At 54.7% G+C, this 19,578-nt stretch overlaps 1 protein-coding gene across 2 annotated transcripts in view; it reads right to left on the bottom strand.

Annotated features, from left to right (window-relative positions):
• The window catches only part of RCBTB2 (RCC1 and BTB domain containing protein 2), a 331,364-nt gene that overhangs the window by 211,484 nt on the left and 100,302 nt on the right, over positions 1 to 19,578 (bottom strand). The gene's annotated exons all lie outside the window — the stretch shown is intronic.

Below are 19,578 nucleotides of genomic sequence, written 5' to 3' on the forward strand. Positions count from 1 at the left end.
CTTCAAAAATGTGTCTTTGCCATACCTAGGCAAACTTACTATTGTAACTCCATTTCTAGGCAATTCGGGAGCGAGAGTCAAGTTACTGGAAGGTCAATTCACTGGAAGTTGTAGTAATATTTAAAGTTCAAATGTATTATTTTTTTTAAACCAAAACTACTTGTAGGCCAATACTCTGCCAGCAAGTGTTGCACTGTTGATATAGCATTCCTGGTGTACGGAAAAGTAGTCCGTTATTCCCTCTTGCAAACATTATTCTTCTGTTCGCAAGCTTCTGTCTGGGCACACAAGTCTGATTTTCGGGGACAGAGGACAGGCCTGGCTCCTGCATTGCCTCATTCTCAAATACCGTTCTTCTCAATCTAATATCCTCAAGTAGTGCAATTTAAAACACTCTAAACCGTTAAATCAAATTTGAACTAAACCTTCCAGAACCTGAACACCCATCCAGAGGGATGATCAAGAGACTCCTAGTTTCTTCAACAAGCCATGCATAAATGTGAAAAAGCTTCCCCATTCTGTCCCTTAGAATAGATCTAGATTGATCTTGGTGTACTAACATCTAAATTATATGCTGGATTTTAACTGGCAACACTTTGGTTAAGATCACATTTTTATAATTTAACATCGACTAAGCCAAGCATGATAATTCTGGGCGTTCTTGTTGGGTTTCCACAATACTTAAATTAACACCTCTATCACTTCACATGTTAACTTCTGTTGTAGGGTGCACTCTTCCATATCCCCAGTGTCGGAGTTAGCACCTCAATGTGTTCTCAGTAGAAGTTAGCTTGGAATCTACTAGGTCACTAGATCTTTTGCACAACTTATGGATGGAACACTAATTCATTGTTTATTTATTGGCTCAAACTGTGCCTCTTCCACCCTGTGAAGTGTGCCAATTCTTGTTCTGGCAGGCCTGTGATTATAATCTGTGAGCAGTGGTTGAAAGTAATGGTTTTAATGGTCATCTTGAAACTCCTTATTAATATCTCATTCTGTAACAGAGGGCAGCTACTTTTGTCAGTTGTGGTTCACTAGCAGTGGTGTAAGTTTGCCTGAGCTGTCTCATCACTGAGTGCACCACGGCTAGATAATACTTGCAGTGAAATGTTAAGTCTTCACCTGTATATTTGCGCAACATATAAGCCCCAGATCTTTAAGTGGAGCATTATCATTGAAAAAGAGGTCGACTTCTTCCTCCACTGCACTACTAAAGTATGAGTTGATTAAAGCTTATGTCCTGAATCTTCATGCTTTGCCAATCATACAGCACAATGCTGCATTAAGCAGGTAACTCATTCACATCTTCCGCAGTTGCCACTTGAAGGCAGAGGCCGTGAAAGTTTAATCCACCACATTAAGCAAGAAAATCCTTCTGGAGCTCAGCCTCATGCACAAGGACCAGGCCAGTACCCACCACATAATGGCCCCAGCAGTCTTTCTGTCCCCCAGGGGTCAGACTGGGGAAGGGTTTACGCATCAATCTACCTTTCCCCAGCAGCAGGGGCACAACACCCATCAATATTATTTTAAAAGGTAAGTGGTTAGAGTGGCCCACCCAGGCATCGGGGTCTGCCCTCCACCACATAATGGGACAACAGTATCTATGTCCCACCCCCCTCCCATCCCGGGGGAAGATTGTAACATTTACCACCGGATGCCAGACAAAATTAAAAAACAAATGGCGCAGGCCGGTCCATCCGGACATCTCACAACCACACCCCTAAAGCCCCAATAGTCTTTCTGCTCCCCTAGAGACTACAAATTGTGTACAAGAAAAAGTGCCAAGGGCTGCTTGTATTGATTCTCTCCAATTACCTCCGTACTGTGAAGAAGAATCAATTTGGGGTCAAGAGGAACCTGCAACGACAACGCCTGGGCCAAGCAAGAGGTCACTCCCCTTCGAAAGGCCTGCAGTGCTGTACAACTCCAGACCGTGTGGAGGAAGGTCCCCTCTTCCACACCGCATAGGAGACACAAGGGGGAAGATATCACACCCATCTGCCATACGCAGTGTCTAGTATATTAGGCCCTATGCAGATACTTGAATTGGATCAGGCGGTGGCGAGAATAAATGGCTGCTCCACGGGGGGCCGCCGTCCAATCATCGTCGTTAAAGTCCTCTATGGCTTCTCTCCAAGTCTTCTGCAACATTGTCAAGGTGTTGGAGCTATGCGTTACCAAGGTCTGATAAATTTGTCTAATCTTGTGGGCTCCTATATCTCCCATCAACAGCCTACCCTCCAGTGGGCAAAACACCGGCAGTTCCTGTAGGTTCCGGAAGTATGAAAGTAAAGCATGTTGGAACAGTAGGTATTTGTAAAATTGCCCCGGTGGAGTGGGTATTCATCCTGGATTTGTTGGAAGAATTTCAAAACCATTCCCCTCATGACGTCTCCTAACGTGGAAAGGCCAATGAGGTCCCAGTCTTGGAACCCCGGCAGCGCAGACACCTGTCGTAGGGAATTCCCGTTACACAGCGGGGTCCCCCCCGGTCAATTTCCCCCACCAGCCTAATCGTCGAACAGTCTGCCGCCATATCTGAATGACCACCCGGGCCGTAAGGGGCAGATGTTCCATCCCCCTATAACTATATAGGAAATAAAGAACCGACCAGTCGCCCATTGCCCATCTCGCCACCAACTAAGCTGGATCATCCTGGTCACTGTACCACCAATCATTAATGTTGAGGAGGTGAGAGGCGGCATAATATGAATGTAAGTCGGCAGCTGCGATCCGCCAAAAAAGAGGGATTGAATGTAAGTTCGGAAAGCCACGCAGATCTCCCTCCCCACCCCAGAGGAAATGATTAAAAACTGCATTAATTTGTCAGAACCCCGAATGTGGAATGTTGTAGGGGTAATTTTGAAGCGGTTACAACAGCTGCGGCAGACACATCATCTTAAAGATGGCCGACCATCGTAGCAATGACCGGGGCAATGGGCCCATGTTCACACTTCCTCCTGAACCCGAGACAACAGAGGGCCAATATTATGAAGCCATGAGACAGCCGGAACAGGGGCGATATAGACTCCCAGGAAATGAAACCCAGCAACTGCACGGGTCAAGTCTGCTGTCCATGCCATCCTGCCCTGGACACCACATATCAGAAAAAGTATCGACTTTGCCAGGTTCATGTAGAGCCCCGAGATCTCACCAAATCCAAGCATGACCTGTAGTATTCGCGGGACAGAAAAGGCCGGATTGGTAAGAAAACACAGAATATTCTCCGCGTATAATGTTATCCTATCAGATATCCCAACGGACCAATCAAAACCTCACACCAGGGGGGGTCACACCTCACCCATGCAGCCAGCGGCTCCACTGCAAGCGCAAATAACAGGGGGACAATGGACACCCCTGTCTAGTGCCTTTGTATATAAGAAAGGGGTCAGAAACGACACCCGCCACATGAACGGACACCGAGAAGTCAGTGTATAATAGGTGGATATATGAGAGAAATCGTGGACCTAGGTTTAGAGCCTGCAGGAGGGTAAACAGGTACTTTCAACTTATCGAATCGAAGGCTTTATTTATGTCTGCCAGTAGAATGGCCGCTGGCCTCGCCAGAGCATTGTGCACCCGCATATTATGACGGATAGACCGTTGTGGAATAAAACTAGCCTGATCTGGCCGAACTAGATCGGAGATATGTTAGAGAGGTCAGTCAGCCAATTCCTTAGACAGCAGCTTTATTTTTATATATATATATTTTTTTAATTGTTTTTATTCGTCAACAAACACATAAATTACCGGCCCCTGCAAATCCAGGAGTTCCGGCCCAAGCATGGCCCCCATGACGACGTTGCCATTTTACCAAAGGAGGATATTTGAAAATGCATTTCAGTTGAAAAACAAACCCCCCCAACACCCCCCACCCCCACATCCCGGATTCCCCCCTGACCGCACCGTACCAAATCTAACCAGCAACATCCGTAATGAGCAGGAGCCCGATAATTCCAACCCCGGTCCCAGCACATGCCCACTCTCCCCGCGGGACCTAGACAAATCCCTCCTCCCACTCCTCCGGGGCTGGTTCCAAGGGAAGGCCTCTGTAGTTCGCCCAGCGCTTCCATATCTTATAGTGTTTGCGGGGGCACCCCCTAGCTGCAAAGATGGGGAGTTCCAGGCCCATGCTAAAATCTAGATCCCTTTTCCATACATTCATAGAGGGAGCCGTAGGGGCCTTCCAAGCCCGCGCGATGTCCCTCTTGGCCAGGGTAAGGCCCAACAGCAGTAGGTGTCTCTTGTATATGTTGCCGCCAATATCATCCATAATGTGCAGCAGTGTTAACCTAGGATCCATGGGGAAATCCCACCCCAGCACCTCGGATAGGCATGACAATACCCCTCTCCAGAACTGGGAAAGCGACCCACAAAGCAATACTGTATGAAGGAAAGAGCCCTCCTCCCGTCCACATCGGAGACACTCTGGAGAAGCTATCAGGCCCGCCCAACACAACCTCCTTCGGGTAAAATAGGCCCTATGTAGGTATTTAAATTGTACGAGGCGTAGTCGGATAACTATGGCTGCCCCCCGGGGCGAAGCCAGCGCCTCCGTCCAGTCCGTCTCATCTAGGGGCCCCACGTCATCTTCCCATTTCCCTTTGAGACGCTGGAGCGAGGGGGAGCTATGAATAACCAGCGTTCAGTAGATCTTGGAGATCTTCCGCTCCTGAAGGTCTCCCATGAAGAGCTTCGCTTACACTGGGCTTAAGTCTGGTATAGAGTCTAAGCCCGCCAAGCTGGGGGAGAGTGCATGGCGAAACTGTAGATACCTATAGAACTGCGTCCGCGGCATGATGAATTTCTGTTGAAGGTCCTGGAAGGACTTCAAAGCGCATTCCCGTACTACATCGCCTATGGTGGATATGCCTATCCGGTCCCATCCCTCAAACCCTGACAGGGCCGCCATCTGTGGTAGTCCCCCATTGCGCCACAGAGGGGTTTCCCGTGTGAGCACGTTCCACCATCCAATGCGTACCAGCGCCTTGCGCCAAATCCGATAAATTACCTGCGTCACTGGCGGCAAGCGCGCCCGATGTACGGCGGAATAGAGCAAAGTATGTACCGTGTGCGGGACCATGAGCCACCTCTCCACTGCGTACGCTGGGTCCCCCCTATCCCCATACCACCACTCATTCAAGACAAGCAAGTGGGAGGCCTGATAATAAGACAGCAGGTCCGACGTAGCCAGACCCCCGTCGTACTGTGAGAGGAAGCACGTCCGCAAGGCCACCCGAACCGCCCCACCCGCCGACAGGAACTGACCCAGGGTCGCGTTCACCCGACGGAACCAGTCCAGTGGAATCCCATACGGATGATTCTGCAACTGATACAGCAGGCGGGGGAGAACCACCATCTTAAAAATTGCTGACCAGCCAAAGATAGTGAGCGGCATGCGGGTCCACAATTTGATGTCCTGACACACACGATCCCACACAGGCACCACGTTTCGCCCCCAAGAGACCGCCTGGGTGGATGACAGGAACACCCCTAAGTACTGAAGCCCCCCCACCGCCGTTCGCACCGGGGATGCCCAGCCCTGCAACTGAGTCGGACCCCCCAATACCCAGAGGGTAGACTTCCGGGGGTTCATAAATAGACCCGACGTCTCACCAAAAATCTGCATAATATGGAGTAACCGAGGCCCCGTGCGGTCCAAATCCGTGAGGAAAAACAGGACATCGTCCGCATAAAGGGCTATACGGTCGGCCAGGCCATGCTCCCACTCAAATCCAGATATTTGCGCGTCCATACGCACCCACACCGCCAAGGGCTCCATGGCCAGGGCACACAGATACAGGGACAGGGGGCACCCCTGGCGTGTTCCACGTCGTACCGGAAACGCCGATGAGGAAGCCCCCGCCACCCTGACCGACGCCGTAAGGTCCGTATAGAGTAGCCGCACGTATGACAGGAACCGCGGCCCGAAATTCAAGCGTTGCAGCAGCAGGAACATATAGCGCCAGCTAAGGGAGTCGAACGCTCGGTCCATATCTGCCAACAACAGAGCTGCTGGAACCCCCAACCGCTGCACTTCAGCAATCGCCACGTGAGCCAGCCGAATGTTATGTCGCGTGGCCCGCGAGGGCATAAATCCCGCCTGGTCCGGGTGGACCAACCAGGTAATGTTTGGCAAGAGACGATTAGCCAACGCTTTCGCCAGGATTTTGGCCTCCACATTGAGGAGGGAGATCGGACGATATGAGGCGTGCTCCTCCGGGGGTCTGCCCGGCTTGTGGAACACTACGATCTCAGCGTGCCTCCAGTCCCGGGGTAACAGTCCCCGCTCCCGTATAATGCGGACCCAGCTGTAGGAAATATTTCTTGAAGAACTCACGCGGGAACCCATTCGGGCCCGGGGCCTTGTTTATTTTTATATTTAAGAGTGAGATTGGCCGGTACGGGGGAGTACCATGCTTGTGGAAAACAACTATTTCAGCATGCTGGCAGTCAGGCGGAAGGGTCACCCTGTCAGAGGCCTCCTGCAGCACCCTCAACAAATGTTTCCCCAAATGGGACATGTGTGCTTTAAGGAACTCGCATGGGAATCCATTAGGTCCTGGAGCCCAGCCAGGATGAAGGCCAGCCAGTGCTCCCACTAGCTCCTCCACAGTAATTGGTTCGTCGGGCTGTTTGTGTACCGTATCTGATTTTTTTGTTGAAACGTTTTTTTATTGTTTTCCAAATCAACAACTCAACAAACATCCCCCTGCCTCCACCCGTCCAGGAAGTACCACACATTTATCATCAAGACCAAGTATCCAGGAGAAGGAACAACCTTCCCACCCAGTCCCCTACCCTCCCCCTCCCCCACCCCATGTCAGTGTGCCCCCGTCCCCTACCCCTCTTCCGATGTGCCCCTCCTCCCTAATAAATAAGATACAGGAGCCCAACCTCTCCCTAAGCAACCAGAGCCTTCCCTCATGCCGAGCCAAGGTGCGGGCGGCCAGGGCCTACCGCCATTCCCCTTCTACTCCCCGCTCCCCGCTACCTCCTGCCTGTCAGATGTGCTCTCCCCTTCCCCAGCATCAGACATCAACCCCTGAAGTTCCACCACCAACGCTTCCCATGCCCGGGCCGTCGCTAGTGCCTTCTCATTGTCCCTCCGAAGGGCCAATTGCACCCGGAGCGTACCCTCAGCCCCCGCCCATCGCGCCAACGCCGCCCTCCAGCGCAGGAAGCTAGGCCCCCCCCCGGGATTTCCAGTGCATAGTCAGTTCCGTCTTGGCCATTATCAACCCCAGATCATAAAACTTGCTAGTAACCTTCGTACGGCGAGTGTGGGGAAACCAAAGCAACAAACAAGCCCCCATGTCCGGGGCAATAGAGCGGTCCGTCACCTGGTTCAAACAATCCACAACATCACCCCAGTAGTCACCCAACTGCGTACAGGACCAAAACATGTGCCGAAAGTCCGCACCCTATCCCCCACACCGCGGACACTGAGAGTGTACCCCCCCGAAATATCGCAAGATCTTGGCCGGCGTCAGATACGCCCTGTGTAACGTAAAAAACTGGACTAACTGAAACCGGGCATTCCTCGTTCCCTTCCAGGCCCTCCGCACCAGCGTGGACCACGTGGACTCGGGGATCGCCTTCTCAAGGTCCGTTTCCCACTTCTCCCTCAGGGTGCCCAGAGGGTGCAATCCCTCCATCGACAGCCGGCGATAGAGGCAAGTAATGGCCTTAGTCGTCCCCGCCGCCATCACCACATATTGGCAACCCGCGGCGGTCTGCGGCTCCGAAAGCCCCATATTCCAATGTTTCTGGAGGCTCACCACGAGGGCCGCATGAAGCAGGAAGTCCCCCCGCGGGAGCCCATAAGAGTCCTGCAAGTCCTGGAAAGGCAACAGCACTCCCTCTCTAAACAAGTCCCCCACCATCTGCACGCCCAGCTCCTCCCAAACCGCTAGCCCAGACCAATCTCCCCCATGCGGGAACGCCCTACACATTCCCAGGGGGATCTCCGGGGCATAGGGGTGAACTATGGCAGCCCTCCTCTGACACCTGTTCCAGCACAACCGGAGGGTACGTTCCTCCAAGGTAAGCTGGGTCAGGTCCAACCGCTGGTGGAGGACTATAAAGGCCAGCACATGTCGCGGAATCAGCCTGCCCTGTGGGCCCTCCGGGCCTCTATACTCCCTGGCCACCGCCTGCGTAAGCCATTGGAGCTGGGCCGCCAAGTAGTACCACTCAAAATCCGGGGCTGCCAGGCCCCCCTCTGCTCTCGGACGCCGCAACGTGGTCAGCGCCACTCGCCGCCTTCCCGAGCCCCAAATGAAGCCCGTAGACAGTGCCCGTAGCCGCGCGAAAAACGACGCCGGGATCCATATAGGAAGGGTTCGAAGAAAGTAAAGAAGGTGTGGCAGCGCCACCATTTTTAACAGCGCCACCCTCCCGGCACACGAGAGTGGGAGCGTGCTCCAAAACCCCATGCTACCCCGCAAGCCGCGAAGGGCCCTGCCAACATTCCCCTCCAACAAATCAGTTTGGGTATGATAAATGTTAACCCCCAGATATCGTAGGCAGCTGCCTTCCCACCGGATCTGTCCCAACGCCCGCGGGGTCCGACCTCCCTGCGACAACGGGAACAAGCATGTCTTGCCCCAGTTGACCTTAAGCCCGGACAGACGACCAAACTCCTCCAAGAGGGCAATCGCTCCGTCCAACGCGCTCCCCGCATCCGCCAAAAACATCAGCAGATCATCTGCATATAGGGAGATATAGTGGGTATCCTCCCGCAGGGAAACTCCAACATAGGCGCACCCTCGTCGGGCATGAGCCGCCAGCGGTTCAATGGCCAGAGCGAACAACAGGGGGGAGAGGGAGCAGCCCTGCCTCGTCCCCCTCCGCACGCGGTAGGGGACCGATATGGTAGCCCCCGTCTTCACTCGGGCCGTGGCATCGCTATAGAGCAAGGTGGTCCAGCGTACGAAGTCCTCCCCCAATCCAAACTCCCGCAGCACTCGGTATAAGTAGGGCCATTCCACACTATCAAAGGCCTTTTCTATGTCGAACGACAGTGTGCAGACCTCCGGGAATACGTCCCGGTCCATCTCCATCACCCGCAACAACCGTCGAACGGAAGTGGCTGTGCTGCGCCGAGGGATAAAGCCCGCCTGATCCGGGTGGATTAAGGCGGTCATATGGGTCAAGAGGCGCGACGCCAGTATTTTACTCAAAATTTTATAGTCCACCGTCAGCATAGAGAGCGGACGGTACGCCGTGCGCGCGCCGGCCTCTCCTCCGGGCTTCAGTAAGGGTACCACAATCGCCTCCAGAGCAGAGGCGGGCAAGCGCCCAAGCCGCCAGGCCTCGCTGTACAGGACCTGCAGCTGCGGTGCCAACAAATCCGGGAAAGCCGCAAAGAACTCGACGGGCAACCCATCCGCCCCCGGGGTCTTCCGACGGGCCATGTGCCTAATCGCCGCACGGATCTCGCCTAGCGATATAGCGCCCCCGAGGTCTCTCCCAATCTCCGGGTCCAGTCGAGGCAGTCGGGCCTCCAATAAGAAGCCCGAAAGTCCTTCAGGCTCCCCCTCCATAGTGCTGTCATACAGCCCAGCATAATAACTGGCAAACCGCTTATTTATCCCCATCTGGGAATAAACCGGAGTTCCCCCTGCTTCAACCAGGGAAAGTATCGGTTCACCCCGGGCCGTCGGGTCCGCCAACCACGCCAGAAGGGATCCCACCTTATCTCTTTCCGCGTGCGCTCGCATAAGATAGCTTTTATGGTCAAAACAGCGGAGCCTCTCCACTCGCACCGCCACGCCCTCACGCGCCTCGACAACTGCCGCCAACTCACCGTCTCCCGCCTGATGCGCCCGTTCAGCCGTCCGCAGCCGGGCCTCTGCCCCCTCAACCTCCTTCAATAAAGTCTTCCGCACTCCGGCCGTGGACGATATACAAACCCCCCGAACAACCGCCTTAAACGCATCCCATTCCGTCGCCCGGCTTGCCGCCGTACCCGAGTTATGCCCAAAATATCGTACTATGCAGCCGCTAACCTCAGCCCGGAAGACTGAGTCCTCCAGCAGCAAGGGGTTAAGGCGCCATGTAGGAATTGCTTGCCGCTGCCTGGACCATTGCAGCATCCCCACGCAGGGGTTATGGTCCGAGATAGTTTTAGCTAGATATTCACTATGCCGCATCAAAGTTTGGACATCCGGGGAACACAGTATTGAATATGCTACTTACCAGTATGCATCTGTTCTTGGCATGTAGGGCTGCTGACATTCATATCTGTGCATAGATCGCCGCCTAGTGTTGGGTCCGGATGTTTGCACGTTGTTGTCCTGGAAGAGTCTTCGAAGTATCCTGAGATAGGTGACTCCTCCCCTGGACGACAGTGCGCATGGGCATCCTCTCCATCCTCAGATTGTTTTTCGCCATTGTGGCAGTGATGGAGTAGATACAGAAAGTGATGACCATGCTATACAGTAATTCTGAGAGCTGCAGCTGCTACAGGCGCCGGGGAGGAGGGTGGGCGATATGAATGTCAGCAGCCCTACATTCCAAGAACAGATGCATACTGGTAAGTAGCATATTCAGTTCGAGGCATGTGGGCTGCTGAATTCATATCTGTGCATAGAATACATAGCAGTACCTCCCATTAGCGGCGGCCACCAGTGCCAGCTGCAGCGGTCTGAAAAAGAGTTTTGAGAACAGCCTGTCCTACAGCTGCCTGCTGTTTTGAGTGTACATCTACACAATAGTGTTTGGTAAATGTATGTATAGTGGACCATGTGGCTGCTCTACATATATCATGTAAAGGAATGTTTCCCAGGAAAGCCATGGAGGCCCCTAACTACGTGTTGAGTGGGACCGTGGGGGAATCGTTAATGTGCGTTTAGCCTTTTGATAGCAAATTTGAATACATTTAACGATCCATCTGGCTATACCTGCTTTGGAGATTGCGTTGCCTTTGTGTTGTGGGGAAAAGGCGACGAAAAGTTGTTTTGTTTTCCTAAAGTTTTTAGTTCTGTCTATATAGTACATGAGGGCTCTTTTAACGTCTAGTGTATGGAGCATTCTTTCAGCGACATTTTGTGGATTCTGAAAGAAAACAGGCAGTTCAATGGTTTGATTCATGTGGAACTGCGATATTACTTTAGGCATGAATTTGGGGTTGGTACGTAATACGACCCGGTTTGCGTGAACCTGTATGAATGGCTCTTGAATGGTTAGTGCCTGGAGTTCACTAACTCTTCTCAACAAAGTGATTGCTACTAGGAAAGCTACTTTCCAGGTGAGGAATTGAATCTCACATGAGTGGAGAGGTTCGCAGGGTGGACCCATCAGCCGGGTGAGGACCAAGTTGAGGTTCCATACTGGTGCTGGTGGGTGTCTTGGGGGAATTAATCGTTTAAGTCCCTCCAAGAAGGCTTTGATGGCAGGCACTCTGAATAAAGAGAGGTGCTGCCTGTTTTGGAGATAGGCTGCTATTGCGGTTAAATGGATACGTATTGAGGCGTATGCCAGATTGCATCGGTATAGGTGTAAGAGGTAACAGATTATGTTTTGAATGGATGCGTCTAGCGGGTTAATGTCATTGTTATTGCAATAAATGACAAACCTCTTCCATTTGGCTGCATAGCAAGCTCTGGTAGTGGGTCTCCTAGCTTCCTTAATGATCTCCATACAGTCAGGTGGCAGGTTTAGGTAGCCAAACTCTAGGACTTCAGGAGCCAGATTGCCAGGTTCAGCTGTTGCGGATCTGGGTGCTGAATTTCTCCATGGTTCTGCGTCAAAAGCGCGGGTTTGATCCGCAGCCTTTGATGCGGCACCACGGAAAGTTCCAGAAAGGTGGTGTACCATGGCTGGCGTGCCCATGTTGGAGCAACCAGGATGAGTGTTAGTGAGTGTTGTCGCAGTTTGCGTGCCACTAGCGGTATCAACGGCGCTGGGGGAAAAGCGTACGCAAATCTGCCGGACCAGTTCATCCATATCGCATTGCCCTGCGACTGTGGATGTGGGAACCTGGCGGCAAAGCTTTGGCATTTTGCGTTTTCCCTTGTGGCGAATAGGTCCATCTCTGGATGACCCCACTGCTGGAAGTATGGTTGGAGTACTGATGGGTGTAACTCCCACTCGTGCATCTGGTGGCTGTGTCTGCTGAGCAGATCGGCCATCTGGTTGTCCTTGCCTGGGAGGTGTTCCGCCATGAGGAATATGTTCCTCTGAATGGCCCACTTCCACATGCTCTGAGCCAGATGAGACAATTGTGGAGAGTGTGTTCCTCCCTGCTTCTGTATGTAGTACATGGCAGTCATGTTGTCCGTCCGGATCAACACAACCTTGTTGCACAGGTGTACTTTGAATGCCTTCATAGCCAGGAAGATTGCCATCAGTTCCAGAAGGTTGATGTGCATCTTTTTTTGTTGTGTAGTCCATAGTCCCTGCATTGTGTAATTGAGTACATGGGCTCCCCATCCCTGGAGAGACGCGTCCGCTGTTAGTATTATTTGCGGAACAGGCTCTTGGAACGGTCGGCCCTTGCAAAGGTTTTGTGGATTCCACAATGCAGAGAGTTGTATGCCCGACCGCTCACCAACACTAGGTCTTTTAATTGCCCGTGAGCCTGATTCCATTGACGTGCTAAGCACTCCTGAAGCGGGCGCATATGTAGTCTCGCGTGTGGGACTATGAAAATGCAGGAGGCCATCATGCCTATCAACTGCATGAACACTCGCGCAGGAAGGGAGTGTTGGGGTTTGAACTTGGAAATCAGCATTTGCATGCTGTTGATCCTCACTAAATTTGGCTGAGCTGTGGCTGCCAGAGTGATTATGGTCGCACCTAGGTACTGTTGTACGTGTGCGGGTTGGAGATGTGATTTTGGGTAATTTAGTGAGAATCCCAGACTGTGAAGAAGGTGAATGGTGCGGGACATGTGGCTGGCACATTGCTGGGCTGACTTTGCCTGAACAAGCCAGTCGTCCAGGTAAGGGTAGACGTGAATGTGTTGCCTCCGTAGATGTGCAGCCACGGTAGCTAGGCACTTTGTGAAAACTCTGGGTGCTGTTGTCACTCCGAAGGGGAGGACTTTGAATTGATAGTGCTGCCCCTGAATGGTGAATCGGAGATATTTTCTGTGTGATGGGTGTATGGGTATGTGGAAATACGCATCTTTGAGGTCTAGCGTGGCTAGAAAATCTCCCTGTCTGAGGAGCGGGAGAACCTGCTGTAGGGTGAGCATGTGAAAATGCTCTGAGAGAATGTAGTGGTTGAGGGGTCTCAGGTCTAGGATAGGTCTGAGTGACCCGTCCTTTTTGGGTATTAAGAAGTACAGAGAGTACACCCCTGTTCCCTGCTGGTGTACTGGCACGACCTCTATTGCGCCTTTTTGCAGCATACTTAGCACCTCCTGCTGCAATAACGCTAAGTGCTCTGAGGACATAGGACGGTGCCTTGGCGGTATGGTGGGTGGAGTGGAGGTTAATTCGAGACAGTAACCGTGTTGGATAACATCTTTGGCCCACCTGTCCGTGGTGATGGAATCCCACGTGGACAGGAACCGCTGGAGCCTTCCCCCGACAGGTGTTATGTGGGCGGGGGGAAGGGAGAGGGCGTCACTGTTTGTTCTTGGGGGAGGACCTGGTATTGCCGTAACCACGCCCTCTGCCCTTGGTGCTGGAGCCACGATATCCACCTCGGGTGTTTTTATCGTAGGAACTCTGTGTGCCCCCTTTATTGTAGGGTTGCTGTGCCCCCTGTCCTCTACCTGCACCTCTATTTCCGGGGCGACGAAAGGAGCCACTACGAAATGTCTGCGTTTGCAGAGCCCCCATTGACTTCGCAGTGTCCGTGTCTTTTTGTATCTTTTCTAAGGTGGTGTCAACCTCCGGGCCAAATAAGTAGTCGGGGTTGACCGGCTGATTGAGGATGTTATTTTGGACCTCAGGTTTGAATCCGGAGATTCGTAACCAGGCGTGTCGTCGTAGCATGACGCTGGTGTTTATTGCCCTTGCAGCAGTGTCTGCGGCATCCAGTGCACACTTGATGGATGCGTTTGTGAGTAGTTGTCCCTCCCTGATGAGGAGCTCCGCTGCCTCTTTGTACTCGTCTGGCAGGTGTTGGAGTAGGGTCTCTAACGTGTCATAGTGTGAGCGGTCGTAGCGAGCTAGGAGGGCCTGTGTATTGGCGATGCGCCATATGTTTGCTGCCTGGGCTGCAATTCGTTTGCCGGAGGTCTCTAGAACCTTGGACTCTTTGTCCGGGGGAGGAGCATCGCCAGTTGTCTGCGAGTGTGCCCGTTTGCGAGCATTGGCAACTACAATGGAGTCCAGAGGCAACTGGCTTCTAATGTACGTGGGGTCCCCAGGTGCGGGTTTGTACTTTTTCTCGATCCTGGGGTTTATTACCCGTGCCCTGGTGGTTTCCTTGAAAATGTCCTTTGCTGGCTTGAGGACACCCTTTAACATGGGCAGAGTCTTTACAGTCCTCTCGGAGGATGCGAAAGTGTCCACCAAGAAATCATCCTCGATAGTGTCTGAGTGGAGTTGCACTCCATGATTGGCTGCGGCACGTTCAATGAGGGCGTTGAATGCAGCAGTGTCCTCTGTGGGGGACGTTTTTGCGCCATAAAGGTGCGTGTCCTGTGTATCCAGAGCGGCACCTGGGTCTACAGGGTCATCCCAGACTTGATCAGGGTCTTGCTGTCCCTCAGGGTCTATGTCTTCGGGGTAGGTGGTGTTGTCACCCATGTAGTCCTCCACTGCATTCGTGTCGGAGTGCGTTGGAGAGAATGATGGATCCGTGTAAGAGGTGTGGATGCGTTCATAGAGAACTGGTTCCGATTCCGCCGGCATTTTTTGTTTTAGCGGAATCCTATAAGAGTCCAAAGCGTGCCCTGAAGTGATCTTTCGCTTTCGGAGCATGAGCCTGCCGGTGTCGGCGTCGATGAAGTGGGACGGCGATGTCCCAGTAGTCGAGTGTTCGGTAGATGGGGACCTTGTCTGGGTAACGCGTGTTCTGATTTCGAACATTTTCGGCGACGTGGATGGCGGCAAACCAAAGGTGATGTTGGCCGGTGCCGAAGATGCCTTCTGTGCCCGTTTCGGTTCGGAGCCCGACGAGGTCTGGAGGGCTGCCTTTTCCCTGATGTGTTGCAAGGACGCTGCCACTTGCTGCACCTGGAACGCCGACGGTTCTTTGGCGCCGAGTGGTTCCGTAGATGCAGGTGTGGACTTCTTCGAAGTCACCGGGTCATCGAGCCGAGGAGGGGTAGTAGCCGTCGATGGCGTCGATGAGTGTACCGTAGTCGCTGCCTTCGAGGTGGATAGCGATGCAGTGGTCATTTTCACCTTAGTGGCCGGTGCAGATTGCTTCGGTGCCGGGGGCCGAGGCGCTTTGACGGTACCGACGGCTTTTCTTTTTGGGTCGGCGCCGACATCGGCTGCAGCGAGTTCGGCACCGAAGTCCCTTTTGGTGCGGTCGGAGCCGACGGGTTTGGCTGGCGTCGAAGGTGTGGTGGTCCTCGAGCCGACCAGTGTTAGTTTCACTTTCGGTTTCTGTTTAACCGGTGCGATGATTGGTTTCGGTTTCGTGGTAGGGAAACCAGCCTTTTTAGGTAATAATGGCTCTGGCTGTATGTCCGTGGCCGGGCCAGAGGGCGGGGCCAAAGAACTGCGGGATTGGTCTTGGGTAAGGCCCGAAGGCGATCCCTCGACCGGAGCCGTCGACTGATACACTGGGGTATCCTCCATTTGGACGGGTAGGCCTTGCTCCTCACCGGAGCTACCTTCTTCGGCCCCTAAGGCCTCATCGTAGTCTCCTACCTCATCGTCGGCTTCTTCCCTGTGAAAAAGCTCTTCATCGACATCTTCCGATCGGGAACAGTGTTCGGAAGTGGGGCTGGAGGGTATATTTTCTACGCTTTCGACATCTTCGTCCTCGGTGCTGAAGATGTTGGTCGGGGTCGGGGCCGGTGCCGCTTGCTGAGCTTCCAGTCGCGCGGCTCGTCGATTCCGGAGAGTCTTCTTGGATCTGAATCGGGCACAGGCCATGCATTTCGATTCGTCATGATCCGGTGAGAGGCATTTGTTACACACCGGGTGGACGTCGATATGGGGGTATTTTGCGTGGCAAACAGGACACCGCTTGAATGGGGTCCTCGATTCCATCGTCGAAGTTCGGTCGATGGTCGGATTTAATGTATCCGAAAAGTTGTTAAAGTCGCTAAACTAGCCTGGAAACTGTCGATACCGATCGGGAACAGTACCGTCGAAAACTAAAGGCCTTTTGACCTGAAAACTAAATTTTCCCAACTTGAGTCAAGATAAGTACATCCGAACCCAATGGCGGAAAAAAACAATCTGAGGATGGAGAGGATGCCCATGCGCACTGTGGTCCAGGGGAGGAGTCACCTATCTCAGGATACTTCGAAGACTCTTCCAGGACAACAACGTGCAAACATCCGGACCCACCACTAGGCGGTGATCTATGTACAGATATGAATTCAGCAGCCCACATGCCTTGAACACCATCCAATCGGACATACAACTCATGAGGGGCCGAGTAGAAGGAGTAATCCCTGTCTATTGGATGATGAGTACGCCAAGTGTCCACCAGACCCCAAGTATCCTGCCAGGCCCGTCTACTATTGGCCACCCGACGGACCACCGACTGCGCAAGGGGCGGGTGGGACCTGTCCAGCTCAACATCAGTCACTGAATTAAAATCCCCTCCCAACACCACCGGCCCCGTCAGATACGCCGCCAACTGACCCGACAGCCTGGAGAAGAACGCGGCCTGGTCCACATTAGGGGCATACACACTGCACAAGGCCATGTCCCTCCCGTCCAACCGCCCCTGCACTGCTACGAACCTGCCCTCCGGGTCCACTAACGTCATCAAAGGCTGGAAAGGGACTCCCGCTCTCACCCAGATCAGAGCACCCCGGGCAAACTTCGAAAAGGTAGTATAGAACAGTTGACCCCGCCAGCGCCTCTGCAATGCCTTCCCCTCCACTCTATCTAAGTGGGTTTCTTGAAGGAAGGCTACCTGGACCCCTCTCCGCACTAAGTAGGCATGGACTTTATATCTCTTCACCATAGAGGTGAGCCCCCTCACGTTCCAAGTCAAAAATCTCAATTCAGGTGGGGTCCCCATCCCATCGCCGAACTAACCACCCTTTCCTACCCCTCCGAGGCACACTGACAATCCCCTGAAACCCCAGAACTCCCCAACTCCCCGGTCCCCCTCCCTTCCCCAGAACAGGTGCTAAACCACAGTTACCCATGCAAATACCACCCCAAACAGAAACCAAACACTCTGGTAGCCACCAGAGTCTCACTATGTCCGTCAGGTTGAGGTGATGGCTCTACGCCTGACGGGGTTGACGACAGTCCTCTTCAGAGCATCCACGCCCAGACTCCACCAATCCTCCCCCAGCGCTCCACTTCCTGTAGACCCCCCCGCTCACTCCTCCAGGACCCCTCAATAGTCCCCATCCGCAAGGCACCATCAGGTACCGGTCCCTCCCCGAGCCCCGCAAAGCCCGGCCCGGCCTCCCTCTCCCCACGCTCCCCTGCCGCCCTGCCCATGTCCCTCGGTCCATGGCCAGAGAACTCTCCAAACCTTCAGGCGTCCAGCAACTCGTCCGCCATCTGGCAGCACCTCCGCCTCCTCGACAGCACCATCAGAGTGGGAGTCCTCAGTGCCCTTCCGGGAGCCCGAATCCTCGCTGGGCTGGGAGGCCGTGGCCCCCGAAATCTCAGAGACCGCCCGCAGTGCAGCTCGCCGTTCCAGTACCGTCTGGGATGCACCCGGCGATCGGGCCCCCGCTGTCCGTACCTTATTGCGTCTGCTGCGACGGGCCTTCGCTAGAGTTCCCAGCGGTCCCTCTCCATCAGCATGCGCCGCCGCGCAAGTCCGGACCGATTCCAACCAACTCCAGGCTGCTGCGAGGTCAGTGAAGAAGGATGTCGTCCCGTCCAGCACAACTCGGAGGCGGGCCGGGAACAACAAAGAGTACTGCAGCCCCTCATCCCGTAGCGCCTTCTTCACCGCCTGGAATGAGGAGCGTCTGCGTTGGACTTCCATGGGGTAGTCCGGGTAAATAGAAACCGGAACGTTCTCCACCTGGTAGGGACCCGAAGTTCTGGCCCTCTCAAGGATGATATCGCGGTCCCTGTAGTGTAGCAGGCGGGCCACCACCGGCCGGGGTGGGCGGCCCGGATCCGGGGGATGGGCCGGGACCCTATGTGCCCTCTCCAAGGTGTAAAACCGCGTGAGCCCCTCGGGCGCCACCACCTCTTGCAGCCAGGTCTCTAGGAAGGTTAGCATATCTCCCCCTTCAATCTTTTCGGGCAGCCCCACTACGCGAATGTTATTGCGGCGGTTGCGCCCTTCGGCATCCTCGGCCCTCTTTTCCAGAATCAACACCCTCCGTAGGAGATCCGCCGTTGACCCTCCGATACTTTCTGCGCTGGCGCTACCAAGTCCAACCTGTCCTCCGTTTGCTTGACCCTATCCACCAGCTTCCTGTGGTCCGCCCGGAGCAGCCCCAGATCTGAAGACACCTGTGCGATATCAGTCTGCAGCGCAGTTCTCGTGTCCGCTATGGCCTGCAGGATTTGGTCCAGCTGCCGCTGCTGCAGGCCCGCCGCAGAGTCGGCACTCGTTCCGCCAACCCGGCCACTGGCAGGGTCTCCCACTGAATCCGCTGGGTTCCCCCCCAGCTTGGGTCGCGGTTTGCCCATTCTCCTGGCCAGGAAGCACTTCAGGGAGTCCCTCCGCAATCGGCCTCCAGGCCTGCTCTCCGAAGCAGCGGCCGACACAAGGGCCCGATTCACCCCTCGCCGGCCGCAGGGACCTGCTCCCCCCTGCCTCTGAACAATGAGGGCGCCGGCGTGCTTCTGCCTCTCGCCGCTGGGCACCCCGGTGTGAAAGGCCCCCACCGCACGCCAAAGGCCGTCCTCTCCGCCGTGGCAGGGATCAATGGCCGACCCCCACCGCTGTCCTCCGGGTCACTTGGGGGCTGCTTCGCTTGAGCGGGCACCGTCCAGCAGCCGGTCCTTCAAGCCCGCTACCCAGGGCCAGCCAAACCTCCACCGCTGGGGCGCTCGCAGCGCCCGCCGTCCATCTCTCGGCCTCCGCCTGCCCACCAGCTGCGCCGGGCCCACTGCTTCCACTCCGACTCCGGGGCCGCCGCTCCCGCCACAGGCCCAGCGCCGTCCTCCGGGTCGCCGCCTCTCCGCAGTGCGGCCACCGCCGCTAGTTCAGGCTGCGGAGGGGCTCCCAATACCGAGCCTCTCGCGAAAGGCGGACTCTGCCCCGCTCCGCTGTTCACCAGGACGAGACCGCCACTTCCGGTGTCTTCAGCCGGGCTCGCCTCACTTCCGGTCGGCACCCCGGTCACTGTGGGCCGCGGCTGCCCGTCCCCGTACAGGCCGCCCAATATGGCCGGCGGCCGCCCGCCTCTGCCGCGATTGCAGCGCAGCGCCAGCCCTCTGCGCCGCGCTCCACTCCGCCGGTCTGCTCCAGGGGCCCAGAGCAGGCAGGGGAAGCCCTCCGGGAGCCACAGAGCGCCGGGGCGACTCTCGATCACGATTTTGGCTGGGC

This window comes from Triturus cristatus, chromosome 8 (assembly GCF_964204655.1).
Source record: "Triturus cristatus chromosome 8, aTriCri1.1, whole genome shotgun sequence".
NCBI classification, from domain to species: Eukaryota; Metazoa; Chordata; class Amphibia; order Caudata; family Salamandridae; genus Triturus; species Triturus cristatus.